Source organism: Theropithecus gelada, chromosome 10 (genome assembly GCF_003255815.1).
Source record: "Theropithecus gelada isolate Dixy chromosome 10, Tgel_1.0, whole genome shotgun sequence".
Taxonomy (NCBI): domain Eukaryota; kingdom Metazoa; phylum Chordata; class Mammalia; order Primates; family Cercopithecidae; genus Theropithecus; species Theropithecus gelada.
Window position 1 is genome coordinate 77,943,619 of NC_037678.1, and position 6,709 is coordinate 77,950,327.

Genomic DNA, 6,709 nt, shown 5'->3' on the forward strand with positions numbered 1-6,709 from the left:
GTCATTGGCTGGACTTATCTCTTGTAGTTCTGCTCCATATGGCATCACCTAGATCATTAATGCAAATAAATTCAGTTATGGATTTCGCTTGGACTAAAACATCCAAGATGGCTTCACTCACATTTCCACGTGGCTTCATTCAACTGGGGTGGACAGAACAACCAGGGCTGGGTGCACCTTTCTCATTCCACATGGTTTCTCCAGGCTTATTTCCATGGTTGCTGTAATGTATAGCCGCCAGAAAGGTGAAAAGGGGTGAAACAGAAAGCTGTCAGGATTCTTAAGTACCAGACCATTCGTGTAGCACATTCAATTGGTCAAAGCACATTACAAGGCCAGCCCAGATTCAATAGGAAAGGAAATGGCAGCTGTTCCATCCTGCCCTGGAAAGGTCATCTCTCACTTCATCCATGTTTTATTTATGTAAACCCAAATTATGCAGCCCCTTCTTGGTGAGAGAAACAATGATCATATACAGAGCCACAAAGACCTATAGGGATCATCTGTAACTGATAACGTTATCATTCTGGAGCTCCTTAATGTTTAAAGTTGGATTTTCTGTTACATGCAACTGAAGCATTCCTAATGATGAAGATTATGTGGAAAGATAAGACTGTAGAAAAGCAAATAAAAACAGTGCTCATATCAGATATGTGTGGTGTATACTCTACCTAAGACCTGGGAGGAAAGGCTGTCTGCTGAACAATCCTTTGGGTGGCTTTTGCTTTTTTGGTGAAAGCACCACAGTCTAGAGTGTAGAACTCAACTTTGCAAACTAAGAAACTGAACTTGCTAATTCACTGAGGGCAATTCCATCTTTCAGCGCTAAAGATGATGTTATTCCAACTCATAAGATGGCATAAAAATAAAACACCAATTACAATTTATAATGAATACTATAAATATTGAGGAGACAGAAACTTTGAGATAATCATGACCTGTACATTCTGGAATCAGAACAAGAGGAACTGGATGAATTAAATATTTAACGACAGGTAAAATAGCCTGATTCACCTACATTACAGTGAGAATGGTTTTGTCAACAGGACCAGACCACCAAAAGTCCAGTGGCTAGCCACTTCCTGCATCCACTTTCATGTTAAGGATATTTTGCTAGTAGGAGGGGATATATCCAAAGATGACTGATCATGTCCTTCTCTTCCCTGGAAGATGCTGGGCAGACATAACCAATGATGGTCTCTGTTACTCTTTTCTTTCTCTTTTCTACGACTGATCAAGCCCTTCTGTAAAATCCATTCAGTTGGCATGAGATTGTTTCCAAATACTTCTTTAAACAGAAATTCACCCCTGATGAAGTTTTGAATCATCTATGGGAAAATGAGAAAAATTAAGACACACATATACAAACCCCGACAGAGGTGTCTCACTTTGTTTGTATAGGCATATCATACATCACCTTCTCCCCTTCGACAGTCATCTTTCCTGGGTGTCTTTCTGTATCCACCTGTCAGTTGTTCCTTAGTGTCTTGTCCAGCCTCTATATCCAAATGAACTATGACACAAGTAGATTGTGATTAGAGCCCCTTAGTTGGCTGCCTCTCCTTTTACACACATTATAATTGTTTCCTTCTTGATCTGTTCTCTTATTCTCCATTCCACAAACATACGAAGTTGTCGCTGTATATCCATCTATTAGGGAAGATGAGCTGCCAAACATTCCGTCTCAAATCTCAGCAGCTTAACGTAATAAAAATTTATTTCTCACTCATGTAAACTTCTGGGCAGCTCAGTTAGTTGGGTCTCTTCCATGAGCTACCTTGGATACTCAGGCTTTTTCCATCTTGTAGCTCTGCCATCTTCAACACATGGCCTCTGAAACCACTACAGAAGGGGAAAATGAGGGAGAATCATAAATGGTAGCTGTATTATTAGCTTGTCCTGGAAAGGTCATACCTCAGTTCACTCTAATAGTGAACTCTAATAGTCTGACCCAAATGAGTTTTCCTGAGCATTTGAGACCTCTAAAAATAATAATAGATGAAGAAAGACACAAAATTGCACATTAAATATTATGTCTATGGGGCTCAAGAGAAAAACTACTGGTGAATTAAATTCCTTATGTGGTCTCTCCTTAAGGATATCTGTTTTACTTAACCTTACTTTCCTGATTTTAAATTGAGACCTTTCTTCAAAATACTACTTTTTCTAAATTCTATTTTTATGCATTCTTCTCCATGATGACCTTGTGAGTGGAAAAACAACTCCAACTATTTTTTCTCTGCTCTCACACCAATCAACACAGAAGACATCTGTGACCAAATGTGTATGGGTTTTTCTCCACACACCAAGCAAGCAATCAATTCTGCAGCAGACGCCAACCGGGTATCCTCCAATTTAATTCTGACACTATCTACTTGAAGATAGCATCAGAATCCACAGGTTGAGGGCTCAGTCTCACAAGACTTCCCCTCCTTCAGATGATAGTCACAAGTCTAGGCCTCTGAATGTCTGGCCCACCAGCTTCAAGTTGGGGTTTCACAATACCTCCATTGGGTTTAATTAAATTGCTGGAGCATCTCATAGAACTCAGTGAAACATCTACTTACATTTACCAGTTTATTATAAAGGTATTACAAAGGACATAGAGATGCATAGAGTGAGGTACAGGAAAAGGGGCACAGAGCTTCCATGCTCTGCTTGAGCATGGCACCCTCTAGGAATCTCTATGTGTTCAGCTATCTGGAAGCTCCCCAAACCCTGTCCTTTTGTGCTTTTATGGAGGCTTCATTACATAGGCATGTTTTATTTAAGCATTGACCATTGGTCAATGATGATCAACTTAACTTTCAGCCACTCTTCCCACCTCTCCCCAGAGTTTAGGGGTGGGGCTGAAAGTCCCAGTCCTCTAACCCTGGCTTGTTATTCCTCATGACCAGCCCCCATCCTGAAGCCACCTAGAGCCTGCCAGTCACCAGTCAACTCTCTAGCGAAAAACATCACCTTGGAGATTCCAAGGATTTTAGGAGTTGTATGTCAAGAAATTGGGTCAAAGATCAAATATATATTTTACAATATCACAGACTTCTATCAATTACATTGCATTTTCCTAAATCTGATTTATTCAGCTTAGAATAACACCCTAGGGTAAAGGGTTATAGTAAGTTGTTCAAGGCAGCCATGGATGCACACAGGTCCAGTTGAAAAATCCAATCAGATGAGTTAGCGATACATCTATTTGTCCTTCTGATTAACCAATCAGACTGGCATACATATTCACATATATCTTCTCATATCACAAAACATTTTCTAAAATTGAACAGTATCAAAAAGTCTTTAGTCTACACCAGGGATTAGCAAACTGTGGACTTTGGGGCCAAACTGGAATCATTCCCTACTTTTGTGAATGAAATTTTATTGGAACACAACCACACCCACTAATTTACCTATTGCTATGGCTGCTTTTGTGCTACAATGGCAAAGATGAGTAGTTGTAATAGAGGTTGTATAGTTCACAAAGTCTATTATATTCATTATCTGGCCCTTTATAGACAAAGTTGATCAACGCCTGGTCTAAACTATGTGGAGAAGAGTCATATACTTAAGGGCCTGTACAGCAATATTGATGAGTGAAGTGGAACAACTAGAATATAAAAAGCAATGTAATTTTTGTTGAACCAAAAAGTATTCTCATAGTGGTCTAAAAATATTCAATTTTTAAAACACGTAGGCCAAAAAAAATTCACAGTAGATTAGGCCCCTAGTTAACCAGTTTACAATTTATGAACTGAGTTCATAGGCACAAAGAAAGGCATTCCTCCACCACCCCATAATGAGCAAGGCTGCCTCTCAACAAACAAGCTTGGCCACGAGATCTTCTCTTTACTATGTGAAATAAGGTTACTTCCTTTATATCCTCAACACCTCAGCCTCCTGTCCACACCCATCTTAAAACTGTGACTGCTTGGATTTCTCTTAAATAGTAAATGTGTCATGCTCAGCTATATCCCATTGTTGCTCTTCCAAACACACAAAGACTAAGAGAGCCCTGACATCACAGCTTATAATGGTTTGATTAAATGCTCACCATGGAGCCATCTTATTCCCTGGCCCGTGGGGGGTGGGGTGTCATCCTTCATAATATTTTATTATTTGTAGTTTTCATGTCCTTACTTGGCAAATTTATAATTGGCAACCCTGGATTTTATTTTATTTTTAAACTGATTTATGAAATCCCAAAATATGGAAACCACTGGCCTAAGAGGCACAAAAAGTAGCAGTGTGAGGATGGCTTTGCTCATCTTTGCTTTGGTCCTTCCTTAGTGATTTTACATCATGTAAGCTCTCAGTTGTCCAAACTTATTCTTATGTCTAAATTCTTAGGGAACTTCTCACTGAAATCAGGATTTATAACTAAAAGCACATACCAAGGAAATAACAGCTATTGCCAGCCCAGTCTCAAACAAGGGAAAACTGAATCCTAGAGTGTTTTATGTCTTGAAGGAAGCCCTAAATCCAAGAGAAAGGCCTTGAGAACTATGTGTGTAGAAGGCAGACATCAGAAACATGCTGCTTGTGGGACAGGAGAGTGGGAACTTGCATCTAGTGAATTTCTGCCATATCCATTTCCTTTAGCAAACCATATAAAGTAGAGCTATCTCCAATTTATGAGTTAAAAACTTGAACCTTACCATGATTAAGCAAACTTGCTCAAGGTTAAACAAGTCAGTGATAAACTCAGTATGACTGAGGCAAAAGCTTTTATTTCAGGTTGGAGCAATAGCTAACCTTTCTATTCTTTTGTGTTATTTTGTTTTTAAGACGGAGTCTCATTCTGTCACCCAGTGGCATGATCACAACTCACTGCTACCTCCACCCCCAGCCTCAAGTGATCCTCCTACCTCAGCCTCCCAAGTAGCTGGGACCATAGATGAATGTCACCATGCCCAGCTAAGTTTTTGTGTTTTTGGTAGAGATGGGGTTTCACCATATTGACTGGGCTGGTCTCAAACTCCTGAGCTCAAGTGGTCCACCTGCCTTGTTCTCCCAAAGTTCTGGGATTACAGGCATAAATCATCGTGCCAAGCCTACCTTTCTATTCTTTTTCTTGAAAAAAAAAATAACCTAAAGTTTAAAAGGTTTATAAAATTATCCTAAGTCAGTTGAAGCAAAGTTAGAGAAGAACCCAGGAAGATATCATAAAATTTCTTTAACAAACTCAAATCTTCAAGTGAAATCCATCCAGGAGTATAAGAGTGCTGCATGTGGTATTCAGAATCTCTGTCACCAGTCTTTGGGAAATTATAAATAATTGAAGAGGTTCCTACATACTAGGAAAGATAGAATGTCTCCACATTTTCAAGGAGAAAAAAAGATGGGTTAGAGCAACCAGTGAATTAAAGAAATTCTTGGAACAATTTTAGATTTGGTTATTAAACAGGTTTATGAGCTCTTAGAAAAACAAGTAGTAGTATTTTATCTATCAGTTAGTTTACAGGAATCAGAAAGTTAGAAGGCCCATCTTGTAGAAAGAAAACGCTGGTGTGTGCTCCATAATTAAAAAGAGCAGACAACCATATGCTTGATCCTAATGTTGACTACTCAAAATTCAGTCTCAGGAGAGAAGCTCTGATTGGCCAAGCCTATTCCCAAGCTGTGCTCTTGTTCTATCAGGGCAGATAAAAAGCGGTTCTGGATTCTTGGGCCATCATGGTCTGAGGAAGGAAGCTGGGTTTGCCTGTCTGCCAAGCCTACAGAAGTAGAGGGTTACAGTTCATTCTCTAAAAGGAAATCAGTGTGCATTTTGGAAAGAAAACAGGATTCTAGGCCACAAAAAAATTGGCAATTGTCCTCAACAATTGAAAAATAGGTTGGATTCATGACATACTTGCCTCTTTCATTTTTAAAAAGTGTTTTTGGACAAGTAGATACCATGTATGTGATTCATTGATCAAGGTCCTTGGAAGAGTTTCTCATGATACCCTTGCAAAAAGATAGAAAAATGGAAGCTGGCAGATGGTATATGTTCATAGCTGGTAGAATATTAAAACCATCATTGAATCTCAGTGAGGATTGCTCCCTGGACCAAGAGTGCTATACTCTTTTCCAGTTCAACATTATAATAATCGCTTGAGTGAGAAAAATAAAAGAGTTAAGACTCTTGTAGTTGCAAGTGACAGAAATTCAACCAGAGAATGTCAGAAGTGAGGCTGCAAGCACAGCTTGGATTATGAAACTTGACCGACGTGATAAAAATATTGTCCTTTTCTCACCCTCTCTTGGCTCTGCTTCCTCTCTGTTGGCTTCATGCTATAAAACCATCTCCATATGGCGTTAAGGATGGCTCCGTGACTCTATTCTTACATTCCATCAGGTTGGCAACTTCAGACAAGGAAAGTTTTCCCAGCAGAAGCCCTGAGATGACTCCTATTGTCTGCATTGGTATATGTGTTCAATCTTGAATCAATTACCAGTGTCCAAGTTGATGGAGTGTTCTGGTTAGTCAAGCCAAAATCACGTACCCACCCATGGAGCCAGGGGGGTACGTAAGCTCCCCCAAACCACCTGGATAAAGAGAAGACATAGTACTCAAAAAAACATTGAGGTTTTGTTACAAAAAAGGGGGATTTTCAGTAGACAAAAATAATGAACATCTTTTAAAACATGATTATTCAATTTAGAGGTGGCACGAGACTGAGAGATATAGCTATTAATAATATTGACAGGATGGAGGTTCAAGTGATTTCAATAA